Source organism: Gorilla gorilla, chromosome X (assembly GCF_029281585.2).
Source record: "Gorilla gorilla gorilla isolate KB3781 chromosome X, NHGRI_mGorGor1-v2.1_pri, whole genome shotgun sequence".
Classification (NCBI taxonomy): Eukaryota; Metazoa; Chordata; class Mammalia; order Primates; family Hominidae; genus Gorilla; species Gorilla gorilla.
The window spans coordinates 52,073,253-52,088,100 of NC_073247.2; the positions used below are offsets into that span (position 1 = coordinate 52,073,253).

Below are 14,848 nucleotides of genomic sequence, written 5' to 3' on the forward strand. Positions count from 1 at the left end.
GCAACCTCCACCTCCCAGGTTCAAGCAATTCTCCTGTCTCAGCCTCCCGAGTAGCTGGGATTACAGGCGCATGCCACCACGCCCGGCTACTTTTTGGATTTTTAGTAGAGACGGGGTTTCATATGTTGGCCAGGCTGGTCTCGAACTCCTGACCTCAGGGTGATCCACCTGCCTTAGCCTCCCAAAGTGCTGGGATTACAGGCGTGAGCCACCGCGCCTGGTAGAAAACAATACCACATTCTTATGGATCAATACATATACAATAAAGATACAAAACATGTATGGTAATATATACAAGATACATACCAACTTAAAGTTAATGGTTATATCTGGAGAAACTTGAAGCAAATATGGCAAAATGTTAATGTCTTAAATCTAGGTAGTCGGCACGTGATTATATTATTTTTGGTAAACTCCTGGGTATTTGAAATACATTGCAACAATAAAAACCTGCAAATTAGAATTAAAAGGAGCAAACTCTGCAATTTTCATGTACATTAAAAAATAACAGGACAGCAAGCTCTAAAAGAAAGCGGTCTTAGTCTTGTTCGTCATTGCCTCCCTGGAGCTTAGTACGTTTCTTGGCTATAGGAGATCAATACACATTTGTTGAATAATTAAGAATGGATGGATGAATAAGATAGGGAGAAAGGGAAGGAAGGGGTGCTTACAAGAAAAAAAGTTGGGAGTAATTAGCTTTTTTCCTAGTCCATTTGAATACAGCTGTATAGAACACCATACAGTTGCAATCTAGGGGGTGTCATTAGGCAAACATTCTTGAAAGTTTGGCCAGCATTTGTCCAGTTCTTTGGTCATACACAGAACCTGAATGTTATTAACTGAATTTATGTAAAAGCATCTTAGGACAAACTCCAAGGACTCATCTGAAAGTTTCTATCATGGTGTATAAAATTTTTTTAGAGTCAGAATACTTCTTAAAACTTAAGGTAGGCCATTGGCTGAGAAATCAATGTGAATGACCATGAAGATTTTGATCAGAACTGAGTTTATTTTAATGAGATTTGGCTTGTATACAGTGCTCAGTTAACTATATATAGATATATTTTTTGAGATGGAGTCTCACTCTGTTGCCCAGGTTGGAGTACAGTGGCGTGATCTTAGCTCACTGCAACCTCTGCCTCCCGGGTTCAAGTGATTCTCCTGCTTCAGCCTCCCGGGTAGCTAGGATTACAGGCGCCTGCCACCATGACCGGCTGTTTTGTATTTTTAGTAGAGACGGGATTTCACCATGTTGGCCAGGCTGGTCTCGAACTCCTGACCTCAGGTGATCCACCCACCTTGGCCTCCCAAAGTGCTGGGATTACAGGCATGAGCCACCGCGCCCGGCCAGTTAACTATATTTCAATAAGTGCCCACAAATATAATTAACTGAATAAAGAATAAGTCACTCCCTCTCCCTCTCCCTCTCCCTCTGCCTCTACCCTCTCCCTCTCCCTCTCCCTCTCATGCCGAGCCGAAGCTGGACTATACTGCTGCCATCTCGGCTCACTGCAACCTCCCTGCCTGATTCTCCTGCCTCAGCCTGACTGGTTTTCGTATTTTTTTTGGTGGAGACGGGGTTTCGCTGTGTTGGCTGGGCTGGTCTCCAGCTCCTAACCGCGAGTGATCCGCCAGCCTCGGCCTCCCGAGGTGCCGGGATTGCAGACGGAGTCTCGTTCACTCAGTGCTCAATGGTGCCCAGGCTGGAGTGCAGTGGCGTGATCTCGGCTCGCTACAACCACCTCTCAGCCGCCTGCCTTGGCCTCCCAAACAGCCGAGATTACAGCCTCTGCCCGGCCGCCACCCCGTCTGAGAAGTGAGGAGCGTCTCTGCCTGGCCGCCCATCGTCTGGGATGTGAGGAGCCCCTCTGCCTGGCTGCCCAGTCTGGAAAGTGAGGAGCGTCTCTGCCCGGCCGCCATCCCATCTAGGAAGCGAGGAGCGCCTCTTCCCCGCCGCCATCCCATCTAGGAAGTGAGGAGCGTCTCTGCCCGGCCGCCCATCGTCTGAGATGTGGGGAGCACCTCTGCCCCGCCGCCCCGTCTGGGATGTGAGGAGCGCCTCTACCCGGCCGCGACCCCGTCTGGGAGGTGAGGAGCGTCTCTGCCCGGCCGCCCTGTCTGAGAAGTGAGGAGACCCTCTGCCTGGCAACCGCCCCATCTGAGAAGTGAGGAGCCCCTCCGCCCAGCAGCCGCCCCATCTGAGAAGTGAGGAGCCCCTCCGTCCGGCAGCCACCCCGTCTGGGAAGTGAGGAGCGTCTCTGCCCGGCAGCCACCCCGTCCGGGAGGGAGGTGGGGGTCAGCCCCCCACCCGGCCAACCGCCCCGTCCGGGAGGGAGGTGGGGGGGTCAGCCCCCCGCCTGACCAGCCGCCCCGTCCGGGAGGGGGGTGGGGGGGTCAGCCCCCCGCCTGGCCAGCCGCCCCGTCCGGGAGGGAGGTGGGGGGGACAGCCCCCCGCCCAGCCAACCGCCCCGTCCGGGAGGGAGGTGGGGGGGTCAGCCCCCCGTCCGGCCAGCCGCCCCGTCCAGGAGGTGAGGGACACCTCTGCCCTGCCGCCCCTACTGGGAAGTGAGGAGCCCCTCTGCCCGGCCAGCCGCCCGGTCCGGGAGGGAGGTGGGGGGGTCAGCCCCCCGCCCGGCCAGCCGCCCCATCCGGGAGGTGAGGGGCGCTTCTGCCCGGCCGCCCCTACTGGGAAGTGAGGAGCCCCTCTGCCCAGCCAGCCGCCCCGTCTGGGAGGTGTACCCAGCGGCTCATTGGGGACGGGCCATGATGACAATGGCGGTTTTGTGGAATAGAAAGGCGGGAAGGGTGGGGAAAAGATTGAGAAATCGGACAGTTGCCGGGTCTGTGTGGAGAGAAGTAGACATGGGAGACTTTTCATTTTGTTCTGTACCAAGAAAAATTCTTCTGCCTTGGGATCCTGTTGATCTGTGACCTTACCCTCAACCCTGTGCTCTCTGAAACATGTGCTGTGTCCACTCAGGGTTAAATGGATTAAGGGCGGTGCAAGATGTGCTTTGTTAAACAGATGCTTGAAGGCAGCATGCTCGTTAAGAGTCATCACCACTCCCTAATCTTAAGTACCCAGGGACACAAACTCTGCGGAAGGCCGCAGGGTCCTCTGCCTAGGAAAACCAGAGACCTTTGTTCACTTGTTTATCTGCTGACCTTCCCTCCACTATTGTCCTATGACCCTGCCAAATCCCCCTCTGCGAGAAACACCCAAGAATGATCAATAAATAAATAAATAAATAAAATATTTCAAAAAAAAAAAGAATAAGTCAAAGCGAAAGTATATTTTAAAAATAAGTGATATCTGAGGATAAATACTGAAATTTGCAGAAAAATTAGAGGGTCAGAAAAAGGTGACAAAATTATATTAATTACTTTGCCCTGACAATGTTAACACATACCATCTAAATGAAATTTAGCATTTCTGTTTGTATGGTTTTAAGTTATGAAAACTTCTATTTTCCTTCATGTCCTCAAACTTAAAAATTTATTTTACATTACTGGTAAACATCTTACATATCTCATTGTATACAGTTTGGTGAAATTATATTATCAATTATTATCACTTTTAAGGAACATTAAAATGAATATAAATACACTCATAGTTCTAGAAGCTGTCTCATTATACTAGATGATTACTATAAAGCTCTGCACAATGGCATTCTTAAGAAAATTTTAAAGTATACTCAATTAATTATTGCTATATTATTTGGAATAAAATACATTTTGATATAAATCAATCTGTCTATTTATAACAGATTGCTTACTGAGAGAAATCTGATAACATGCCTTAGAGTAACTTGAATCCTGAGAAGGTTTCTAAATTTTTAGAAAAAATATGCTACTGACTTACCAAAGTTAAGGCTACTTATGACATATAATCTTTCATTTCTTACTAAGCATTAGTATTTGCAAGCAGGAAACAGTTCCTACCTCTCCTAACCCAAGGTTTAGTTCTAGAAGCATACAGGAAAAGGAAATTCAGAAGTATATACGTATCTTTACCTTGCAAAGACCTTCAGAACAGCTTTCTAAATAACATCTCATACATGCAAAACCAAATATGGGCAAAATGAATTGTCTGGCTGTCAGAGTGAGACCTCAGTGTTGAATACTGCTGTTAGTTTTAGAAAAGTATGCTGTATAGAGCCAGGTTTGACGGTGGTTGAATTTCCAAGATTAGGTCAGTAGAAAAAGACAATTCTCTTCCAGTATATTTTATTTTCAACTTTAAAAAATGGATTCTTTATTTCTGCTGACATAAAAGTAGAGGTAATATAACTATTTGAACGAAAGACTTACTGAAAGTTACCCCACAAAAGAAAAGCAATATGAAGAGAGTTCTCCCAACAAGCAACCTGGATGCTGCAGCAACATGTTAATGGGCTAATTATTTTTTAGGTTTTCAAAATATAATACTTTATCAGATATTAAAATATATTCTTATCCTTCAGTAAGGATAACACTGGGGAGCAGACACAAGGATAAACTTATCTGTGGAACTGAATACACATGTCTAAGCAGATCCTAGATGATATATGAGAAAAGTACAAAATACGTATATGACTTTTTTTTTTTTTTTTGAGACAGGGTCTCACTCTGTCACCCAGGCTGGAGTGCAGTGGTGCAATCTTGGCTCACTGCAACCTCTGCCTCCTGGGTTCAAGCAATTCTTCTGCCTCAGCCTTTGGAGTAGCTGGGATTACAGGTGCGTGCCACCATGCCTGGCTAATTTTTGTATTTTTAGTGGAGACAGGGTTTTGCCATGTTGGCCAGGCTGGTCTGGAACTCCTGACCTCAGGTGATCCGCCCGCCTTTGCCTTCCAAAGTGCTGGGATTACAGGCGTGAGCCACCATGCCCCACTGAGACTGCACCACTGCACTCCAACCTGGGCGACAGAGTGAGACTCTGTCTCAAAAAAAAAAAAAAAAAAAAAAAAGATCCTGTTAGTCAAGATGTGCTGGAATCTTGCAAAGGTGGGGTTAAGTGTGTTTTTGCAAAGTTCAGGTGACCCCCATACATTCTCCTCCCTCAGAGAAAATCACTGCATATAAAGGAAACATCACAAAAAGCATCAGGAAGGAAGGGATGGATTAATAAATAATAGTGCTGTGCCTATTTAAAATAAAAGGCCAATTTACAGCCTTACCTTTTATCATACCCCAAAATTTATAAGAACACGCAAGAATTAAGTGTAAATAATGAGATCATAAAAGATTAAAAAATGACTAGTTCATCTGTAGATGGGAAAGAACTTTCAAACAAAATAATAGAAATAACTATAGGGAAAAATTCATAGATTTGACTTAAAAATTTAGATTCTTTGTCCCAAACCATAAAAACTGAAGCAAAAGTACAAAGCATGAAAAATATTCATAACAGATATGACATTTACTGGAGAGCCTTTTATTTCAGCCACCAACAAACAAACTTCACTTGTAAAGAAGCTTGTAGGAGTATTTTTAATCAGAAGAAAAGATTTGAAACTCAGAATATAATCTGAATTATGTCAACTCAGACGAGAGATAAACTATGCAGCATTCCCATGTTGGATGATGTAGTGTCCTCTGTCATAGCTATATGGCCCAGCTGAGTGGCTGCCATAGTGCCTCAGTTAGTCCATGTTTTCAGATGAAGACTTGGAGAGCTGGTTGGGGATGGTAACAGTGAGCACAGAACTGGAAAGGAGGTAGTTAAGTTTGTTCGAAACTTCTATTTTTCCTTTTATTTCCCCACTTCAAGTTGACGTGCAAGGGAATGGGAAGCAAAGTAACATTTGTTTATTTATGTGCCCTTCACTGTTCTAGGTGCTTCCCATGCATTATCATCAGTTAATCTTCATGGCATTGTGATGTAAGCAGCAATTGTATTTTACATATGTAGGGATGCAAGTTGGTAGACTTCCATTCTACTGACATTGTCTCTGCTAATGCTTTTCACTTTTGTTTAGTTCTGTCCAAGCACGATGGTGATTGCTGAGATGTCTTTTATTTTAAAAAACATAAATTGCCATTAATATGTATTGGGGGTAAAAATTTCTGCTTACTACTCATCAAAATTGTATGATGTCAAAAAAACAAAATCTTTGCCGGGCACGGTGGCTCACGCCTGTAATCCCAGCACTTTGGGAGGCCAAGGCGGGTGGATCACCTGAGGTCAGGAGTTCAAGACCAGCCTGACCAACATGGAGAAACCCCGTCTCTACTAAAAATACAAAATTAGCCAGGCGTGGTGGCGCATGCCTGTAATCCCAGCTACTCGGGAGGCTGAGGCAGGAGAATCGCTTGAACCCGGGAGGCGGAGGTTGTGGTGAGCCGAGATTGTGCCATTGTACTCCAGCCTGGGCAACAAGAGCAAAACTTTGTCTCAAAAACATAAATAAATTAATAAATTAAAATAAAATAAAAAAACATAAATTGCCATTAATATGTATTGGGGGCAAAAATTTCTGCTTACCACTCATCATAATTGTGTGATGTCAAAGAAACAAAATCTTTGCCAGGCATGGTAGCTCACGCCTGTAATCCCAGCACTTTGGGAGGCCAAGGCGGGCAGATCACGAGGTCAAGAGATCGACACCATCCTGGCCAACATGGTGAAACCCCATCTCTACTAAAAATACAAAAATTAGCTGGGTGTGGTGGCACGCACCTGTAGTCCCAGCTACTCGGGAGGCTGAGGCAGGAGAATCGCTTGAACCCGGCAGGTGGAGGTTGCAGTGAGCTGAGATTGCACCACTGCACTCCAGCCTGATGAAAGAGTGAGACTCTGTCTCAAAACAAAAACAAAAACAAAAACAAAAAACAATCTTTAAAACTAGTCTTCTAACCATCACACATTTATATACTCTGGAAGCTCTCTCTGAAACATGTACGATAATCCAGAACAAACTCATACAGGTTGAATAGAAGAAAAAAAATGGAATCAAATTAGAGCATCCTACCCTTATTAGTTTTGCTTCTGGCCCATGAAATGCATAAAGAACCATCAGAAGATGGAAAGGCCTTCTAATTATGGTTTGGATACAGGTGTTGATGATACAGGGAATCTCTTTTTGCTTTAATAAGTCATGCAAGTTTTTTGGGAGCAACAGTTAACTGTTACACTTATACTCTTTTTTGGTAATTTCACATATAAATAGTTTTTAGTTATAAAACGTTTCAAACATACAAAAATGGAAAAACACAACATAACAGGCAGCTAAGTACCCATCACCCCAATTGAAAAGATGTTAACGTTTTGGTTTTACTTAAAAGTTTTTTCATACCCATATACATCATCCAAAATGTTAGATATATTAAAGCTCACTTCACATCCTTCCCTGAGGAAACCTCTTTCCTGAAGTTGGTGTATATCACTCTGACGTATATTTTTGTGCTTTTACAACATACATATGCATAACAATATGCACTTTTTCTTTTAAAAATTTACACAAATGGTATCTTACTATTACATTCTTTGTAACTCTTTTCACTCAAATTTTGTTTATCTATGTAGACTCATGTAGGTCTTGTTCATTCATTTTCACTGATGTAGTGTTTTACTGCATGAATAAACAACGGTTCATTTCTCCATTTCCCCTAACAATGGGCAATTTGGTGGTTTCCACTTTTTCCACTAATTGAAACCATGCTCAAGTGAAGTCTTTTGTATACCCAATGCCCATGTGTGAAGTTTATGGCTAACACCTAAAAGCAGAAATGCTTGGTTGTAAGGGTATGTACATTTTCAGCTTATCTCAGCTTTGACAAATTGCTTTCCAAAGTGATTTTACCAATTTATATGCCCATCTCACTACAAGGCAGAAATGAGTTCCTGTTTACCCACAACCTTACCAACACTTGGTTTTATCAGATTTACTAATTTTTGCCAATCTGGTAGGTATGAAATGGTATCGCATTGTGGTTTTAATTTGCACTTCCCTGATTACTAGTGAAATGAAGCATCATTTCATATACTTTTTGCTCATTCAGTTTTCTTCTTGGGTGAATGGCCTATTCATATCTATACCCCTCCCCCTCCCTTTTCCCCTAATGAGTTGCTTATCTTTTTTTTTCCTTTTTCTTTTTAAAAAATTGTTGAAGTAGTTCTTTATATATTCTGGGTTCTAAATCCTTTGTTATTTATATAGTTTGCAAATAACTTCTAACACTATGCACTTGTCTTTTACTTTGCTTATGGTTTCTTTTGTCAGACACTAGAAGCAAAGCTAAAAAATTTTCTAATCAATAAATTGAAATAAACACTGGCCCTTATGCATTCCTCAAGGACCAAGCTAAAGAACTTGCAGATGAAATTATCTTATAATTAGATAGCTTGGTATTTCAGTTATAAATAGTATAGCGGAGTCGAAATCAGGTGTTCCTTGAGAACATGAAAATAGAAATGTTTTCTAAGAGTTCAACTACAAAATCCAAATACCTGAGTACAAATATGTAAAATAACTTCAGAGACAGAAAGTCTCTTAGACCAGGAGATGACCTGATTAAATGCATTAGCATATCTACAGAAACAATTGGCTGTTCACTAGGGGATGAGGGAAAATTAGAAGAAAAAAAAGTGCTAGAAAAATGTTGGTATTGCCCATCCAACACAGTCCAGGGGATTGATCTTGGCCAATGTATATGGATTATTATGGTCCCATCGTTAAGGCCATGGCAAGAATTATGGTAAGGCTGAATCCAATAGGTTTTCTTATCCCAATAATATTAAGCATTATTAAATAACAAACTGAGAGGCAGCATAAAAGACTGGTTAAAAGGGTGAATGATGCAGTCAGACTGCCTGAGTTATTTCTGCTGCCATCACTTACAATGTAACATTGGGTAAGCTCTATTTCCTCTACTAAGAAAACAGGAATTATAGTAGTACCTAACTCATAGGGTTGTTATGAGGACTCAATGAGTAAATAAATGTACCTGGCCAAGTAGAAACATGCAATATATGGTATCTAAATACCCAAATGCCAAGGGAAAGGCAGAGAAAATACATAAAATGGAATGGCTAGAAGCTGAGGGTAAACATCAGAACTAGGAAGATACATAGTGGAAGTTGATCTGGATCAAGGGAGGTGGCGGAAGTAACTCAGAAAGAGTTATTTTATTCAGCCTCAGCTTTCACTAAGAATAGCAATGTCCAGGACAGGAGAGGTAACAGATCCATTGTATTTTATGCTAATCAGAACCATACTCTGAAACTTGAGCAAGTAAGGAGGAGAGTGTGAGGGCACCTGGCAGGATGCCATTAGAAGAAATGTTGGGCCAGGCACAGTGGCTCATGCCTGTAATCCCAGCATTCTGGGAGGCTGAGGTGGGAGGATTGCTTGAGCTCAGGAGTTCCAGACCAGCCTGGGCAACATAGCGAAGCAGTCTCTACAAAATATTAAAAAATTAACTGGGCATGGTGGCATGTGCATGTAGTCCCAGCTACTCAGGAGACTGAGGTGGGAGGATCACTTGAGCCCAGGAGTTTGAGGCTACAGTGAACTACGATCATGTTACTGCACTCAAGCCTGGGTGACAGAGATCTTCTAAAAAAAAAAAATTAGAAGAGATGTTAATACATATCTGATTCTTGGTTTTCCTCCGTGTAATCAGAGACACCAAACAGGTCACCATATTGCATTCTGAAATGAGGACAAGGCACCTTCATCTAAACCTGGCTCCATAGCATGAACTCAGGCAGGCCCAGTAATCATGCAAATATGGTATATTTTGAAATTTTGTCCAACAGCAAATTTCTAAACCAAAAGTTCTTAATGCCTTCCATTAATACTGCTGGCATAGCTATTATAGGCCCTTTACAGACAGTTCCTTCCTACATTTCCTGCCTTGTCCTGTGTGCCATTACTTATTGAGACTTTCTAGCACCCCGGCACCCCTCCCCGTGGTCTGCTTTTTTCTTTTCCTGTACTCAGCAGCACCTCTCTCTTCCCCAATTCAGTTTGTCTCTTTGTTTTCCTAGTTTCTCTTTTAATGGCCTTTCTCACAATTTGGTGCCCTCTTCTCTTGGGTCCTCTGATCTGTCAGAAGATGAAATACTTCATATTTGTATGGAAATTCAGTTTGTTCTCAAAAGAAAAACGCTGTTTCCTCTACATGAAAAACAACTTTCAGCTGGCTGCAAAGGGAACTGGTGAGGTTTGCATGCATGTTCATATTCAGTTCCCCTTTGTGGCTAGTGAAACTTGAAAAACACAGGAACACACAGGGTCAGCTCTTGTGGGGACTGATTACAGGGTTCCAAAAAGATGTGGCAAGTAGGGAGAGGATGCAGCTAAGTAAGTGAATGCAAGTCTCATGGCCCAGTAGTTTGACATTTATGATCCTGAAAATAACGAAACCTTGAATAATGGTAGGAGGGAATAAGCATGGTAGGAGGGAAAGCTACCCCACCATGCTAGACTAATCATCTTTCTACATCCTTTTAAGCTCTGGTATTGAAGATGTCAATGAACTTATCCAGCTCTCAGGATCAAACTAGCTATTGGGAAGCAAGAGCAACAGACTTTTCTTCTGGTTTTACTGAAAAGTTAGATTAATATTCTGGAAAGAGAAGGTAAAAGGAGAGGATTTATAGAAGATAAAAAGCACAAAGAAAACATCATGGATTCATAGCATATTATATATACATATACACATATACTTTTTTTAGAGACACAGTCCCACTCTGTCACCTAGGCTGGAGTGCAGTGGCACGATCATAGTTCACTGTAGCCTCAAACTCCTGGGCTCAAGCGATTTTCCTGCCTCAGTCTCCCACGTAGTAGGGACCACAGGCAAGTGCCACTGTACCCAGCTGGATTCATGGCACACTGAATATACCTTTTAATACAAGAAACAACCAAAACAACATGACAGCTCCAAGACCAAAGTGGGACAGGGTGGGTATCTCTCACAAAGCAAAATTCCCTTTTCTTTTAGGAATATTACCCAGGAAACTATGAACTCTGAGATACACATACTATAGTAATCCCTAAAGAAAGAGCCAATTCACTGCATTTCAAGGAGAAAATATAACAAGTCTAGTTAGAACATTAAAGTTGAAAGCACATCCAAGGAAATGTGTTAGATTAAAAATTGCCCCCAATTCCTGGCCACTCTTCTCATCCAGAGGTGGAGTCTACTTTCCCAGTTGAATCTGGGCAGGTATTAAGACTTGCTTTGACCAATAAAATGTGGTAGACATTGTACGACATTTCAATAAGGTCTTAAGAGACCTTGCAGCTTCCAGTTTTGCCCTCTTGGAACCTGAGACCATCACATTGTAAAGAAGCCCAGGATGAAAGATCACATGGAGGGAGGGGCACAGCCTGCTCAACTCTTCCAGGTGATGCTCCAGACACGTGAGTGAGGCCATGTTGAACCAGCTAGCCTCAGCTGAGCTGACAGATGACTAAGCTGCATGAATGACCACCAGGTGAGACAAACAGAACTACCCAGCTGAGTCTAGAACAAATTGCAGAATTGAGAGTGAATAAATGGTTCTTGTGTTAAGCCACCAAGTCTAGGGGTAGTTAAGTATGCAGCAATAGATAAATGATGCATAAAAATTATAAATGAAGAATATGTGTAGCACTGATTTCTAAAAAGATGACAATAAATATAGTAATTTAACAAAAAAGACAATGCCTTGAGCTATTTTACTTGAAAGCTTTGTGTGTGTGCATGAGAGAGCGAGAGAGAGAAAGAGAGAGAGACAAAATGTACCTTCCAAACCAATGAAGGGCAGGGAGTAGTGGAGCTGCTGAAGATTTAGTAACAAACCACATGTTCTAGGAGATAAAAACAAGTACATGCTCCCCCTGATGAAGAGAGCTGAATAAAGAGGGAATGGTTATTATAAGCTATCTCTTCACTTTGGGAGGCTGAGGTTGGTGGATCACGAAGTCAGGAGATCGAGACCATCCTGGCCAATATGGTGAAATCCTGTCTCTACTAAAAATACAAAAATTAGCTGGGCGTGGTGGCACGTGCCTGTAATCCCAGCTACTCGGGAGGCTGAGGCAGGATAATCTCTTGAACCAGGGAGTTGGAGGTTGCAGTGAGCCGAGATCGTGTCACTGCAGTCCAGCCTGGCGACAGAGCGAGACTCCATCTCAAAAAAAAAAAAAAAAAAAAATTATCACTTAAGTGGAAGGGATATGTAGCGTAAGTTGTTACACTGACAGGAGGAAGTGACTATAGTCGAGGATAGAGGTGATTTCTCCTATACTGTCTTCATTAGGTGAAAATACTTTAAATTACATTTATTAATAGACATAACATGTTTTTATTACAAGCTTTTCAGTGTTATTTGACTTTTAAAACTATGTCCATCAATTTCTATGATTAAAAAAAGTTAAAGAAAAACTAAAAGATACAGTAATAAAAACTTTCACATACTAAAATGTAAGACTTTCTTTCTACCACTAGGATAACTGTAGTTGTGAATACTTTACAAAAGTAACTCTTGTGATAATCACTAGTACAAAACACAACAAAAACTATCCCTAAAGGACATACCCTATTAAGGGCAGATGAGTGGCACTGGGCTTTCATCTTAAGGACAGAAATCCATTGTCTATACAATTACTTTTTTTCTATCATGTGTAAAGTGGTTTTCAGCTACTAAAAGAAATTTATTGTTGTATTAGAGCTTCAAAAAATCCCCAAACTTTTCTATTGCTTTATGTTTCTAGCTGGAAAATAGTGCAACGTGGGCAGTTTATGCGTCAGCAAAGTGGTTTAACCAGGGCTGGTAATATATTGCCCTCTGCTGGCCAAGGCACTATTAAAAAAGTGACCCTCTTAAAGACTTTTTTCAGTGTTATTATAAAATTTAACGCAGGTTTCTTCTTTCCAGTTTTTTTTTCTCCAGATATTTCTGGAACTCTAGAGAACTTATACTTCCCAGTTCAATACTTTATTTGTAGGTTTATTAAAACCATACATTTTTAGGCTGGCTTTTGATAGAGGAAAGGGAAGAAGAGGCAACATGAAAATATTAGAAACTATGCCACATACAGTGCTGTTTGAGAAATAATATAAAACAACAAGACTTGTTTAGAGTGATGTCTTAAAAGGACTACTTCAAATGTAATACATCCATTCACCAAAAGATGTCTTAAAAGGACTACTTCAAATCTAATATATCCATTCACCAAAAGATTACCAAGATGCCACCACCAAGGAAACAGCTGATTTAGGCAAGAAGAGAATCATCGAAGAATGCTAAAATCCAGTGGGTGAAAGGGAAACACAGTATATTCATAGAGTCTTAAAATATGACCTTCAGATTACTTATCAATTACAATGAAAACAGGGTACCTTTACAGTGGAGAGTTGGCAGGAGTTAATAAATCTCGAGATTGAAAATTGGAAACAAGTACATAAATGAGATATATTTTTGGTCATTGGGGATAGCTGGTCTCCTTATTTAAAGCAATAAACTAGATTCTATTGAGTATTATCATATATTATGAGAGTCCATATAAAACAGTAAAGAATGTGGGCTCTAAAGTCAGACTATCTGGGTTCAAATCTAGACCTTATAATACAGCAGTTTTATCACTGTAGGCAAGTTATCCTCTGTGGACCCACATCCATCATCTAGAAAGTGACAGTAATAATAGAATCTATCTCAGAGATATTTCTAAAATTATATGAATATATATATAAAAGCAGATCAGTGGCTGTCACTTATTATTATTAATTTTCTAAATGTGGTTCTCAGAGAAACCTGTGACTTTCATGCTTGGGGCGCTTAAGAGAAAATGAATACAGACACTAATGGGTATAGGAGGGAAGACATGAGATATTCAATTCTTCTTTCTCTTCCCTTGACATCTATCTCTTTTTTTCCCTTGATTAAGGACAGGAAGTTACATGGAGCAGGGGACTTCACCTTAAGACAATTGTATCTAGAAATTCAAAAGAAGTGATTGGTAATAAAATGGCCAGGAAACCTTGGTCCTAGAAAGAGAGTGAAGTGGAGAATTCTGGGCACTGATATATGATGCCTTTTAAATTCGCTAAATCTCACTGCAATCCAAGTCACTGTTTCCCAGGGTACAGATTTTGTGTGTGTGTGTGTGTGTGTGTGTTTTGTACCTGGGGTGATACAATGGAACAGCATTATTTTTGGAATTCTATCCTCAACTGCTTCATTCTTAGAAATCTTTATCTACTTTTGGCTTTTTAAAGAATCTACAGAAAAGAATGGTTAGTTCTGAAGCATAATATGAACCAAGTTTGACTGATTTGAAGATGTCAAAATTCAAAATTTGTCCCTCAAAGATATTTTTGCCTCATGTAATTCAATGCTAAAGTTTCTCCCCTATCCTAAACCTGCTAATTTCCTGTCTGCTTTTCAACTACCACCCCTGAAATGATTCCAATTCTTATGACTGCCACTGAAGTCGCTAGAGTTTCTATGCTGTGCATTCCTAAAAGACAATGTTTAGCCAGCACACTCAAGCTTATATGAAAAGCCAAAAGCCAAAGCTGAAGGATAGTGAAACTTTGATGATCAGGTCTGTGATACCATAAAATATATATTTGGTCTTTAACCCTCTTTCCAGGCATACAACTGCTAAAATCCTTAGAAACTCCAGAATGATGTCTTTTTGTATGCTAATGGTTGACTGATGGCTGGAACCCTTAGGTAGTTTCAGGATGAGGCTGGTAGCCTTGAAAGACTAGGCAGGATTAGAGGGTTGGGACATTAAGCTCCATCCCCAACCTCCAAGGAGGGGAGAGGGGCTGAAGGTTAAATTAATCTCCAATGGCCAATCGTTTAACCAATCATGCCTACATAATGAAGCCTCCATAAAACCCCAAAAGGACAGTGTTCGGAGAG

The 14,848-nt window shown here is 41.3% G+C and overlaps 1 protein-coding gene across 17 annotated transcripts in view; it reads right to left on the minus strand.

Moving 5' to 3' along the window:
* The window catches only part of CASK (calcium/calmodulin dependent serine protein kinase), a 412,700-nt gene that overhangs the window by 183,950 nt on the left and 213,902 nt on the right, over positions 1 to 14,848 (minus strand). The gene's annotated exons all lie outside the window — the stretch shown is intronic.